Consider the following 1,667-nt stretch of genomic DNA (forward strand, 5'->3'; position numbering starts at 1 on the left):
ATGGTTCGATTAGTCTTTCGCCCCTATACCCAGCTCCGACGATCGATTTGCACGTCAGAATCGCTACGGACCTCCATCAGGGTTTCCCCTGACTTCGTCCTGGCCAGGCATAGTTCACCATCTTTCGGGTCCCAACGTGTACGCTCTAGGTGCGCCTCACCTCGCAATGAGGACGAGACGCCCCGGGAGTGCGGAGGCCGCCGCCCCGTGAAGGGCGGGGAAGCCCCATCCTCCCTCGGCCCGCGCAAGGCGAGACCTTCACTTTCATTACGCCTTTAGGTTTCGTACAGCCCAATGACTCGCGCACATGTTAGACTCCTTGGTCCGTGTTTCAAGACGGGTCGTGAAATTGTCCAAAGCTGAAGCGCCCGCTGACGGGAGCGATTATTCCGCCGCAGAGCATCCCGAGCCAACAGCGGCGCGGGTCCGGGGCCGGGCCAGGTAGGTCCGTCATCCGGGAAGAACCGCGCGCGCTTGCCGGGAGCCCGAGCGCCCAAAGGGGCGAATCGACTCCTCCAGATATACCGCCGAGCAGCCAGCCAGGACACCGGGGCTCTGCCCAACAGACGCGAACCGAGGCCCGCGGAAGGACAGGCTGCGCACCCGGGCCGTAGGCCGGCACCCAGCGGGTCGCGACGTCCTACTAGGGGAGAAGTGCGGCCCACCGCACACCGGAACGGCCCCACCCCGCGGCGAGTGGAAAGGCAACCGGACACGACCCCGCCGCGGATTGCTCCGCGCGGGCGGCCGGCCCCATCTGCCGAGGGCGGGGGCCAGTGGCCGGATGGGCGTGAATCTCACCCGTTCGACCTTTCGGACTTCTCACGTTTACCCCAGAACGGTTTCACGTACTTTTGAACTCTCTCTTCAAAGTTCTTTTCAACTTTCCCTCACGGTACTTGTTCGCTATCGGTCTCGTGGTCATATTTAGTCTCAGATGGAGTTTACCACCCACTTGGAGCTGCACTCTCAAGCAACCCGACTCGAAGGAGAGGTCCCGCCGACGCTCGCACCGGCCGCTACGGGCCTGGCACCCTCTACGGGCCGTGGCCTCATTCAAGTTGGACTTGGGCTCGGCGCGAGGCGTCGGGGTAGTGGACCCTCCCAAACACCACATGCCACGACAGGCGGCAGCCTGCGGGGTTCGGTGCTGGACTCTTCCCTGTTCGCTCGCCGCTACTGGGGGAATCCTTGTTAGTTTCTTTTCCTCCGCTTAGTAATATGCTTAAATTCAGCGGGTAGTCTCGCCTGCTCTGAGGTCGTTGTACGAGGTGTCGCACGCCACACCGCCAGCCGGCTGTGCACGCTACCGAGAAAGTACCGGTATGCGAACCGCCAGGCGACGGGCGCGCATCGCACGTTTAAGGAGACGCGGCCGGCCACACAGGCGACCACGACACTCCCACGTCTCCGAAGCGGGACAAACGCCGCGCGCTTCAGTATACGTAGCCGACCCTCAGCCAGACGTGGCCCGGGAACGGAATCCATGGACCGCAATGTGCGTTCGAAACGTCGATGTTCATGTGTCCTGCAGTTCACATGTCGACGCGCAATTTGCTGCGTTCTTCATCGACCCACGAGCCGAGTGATCCACCGTCCTGGGTGATCTTTTCCTTTTCAGTCTCCCACTGTCTCTTTCAAGACAGTAGCATTTGCGGGACTGAGGC

At 62.1% G+C, this 1,667-nt stretch overlaps 1 non-coding gene across 1 annotated transcript; it reads right to left on the reverse strand.

The window, feature by feature from the left end:
• Nucleotides 1-1,450: 1,450 nt before the first annotated feature.
• LOC126333255 (5.8S ribosomal RNA) lies at nt 1,451-1,605 on the reverse strand. The gene has a single exon (XR_007564088.1). It is a non-coding gene; the product is annotated as a 5.8S ribosomal RNA (ribosomal RNA).
• Between the last annotated feature and the right edge of the window lie 62 nt (nt 1,606-1,667).

Source organism: Schistocerca gregaria, unplaced genomic scaffold (genome assembly GCF_023897955.1).
Source record: "Schistocerca gregaria isolate iqSchGreg1 unplaced genomic scaffold, iqSchGreg1.2 ptg001570l, whole genome shotgun sequence".
NCBI lineage: Eukaryota > Metazoa > Arthropoda > Insecta > Orthoptera > Acrididae > Schistocerca > Schistocerca gregaria.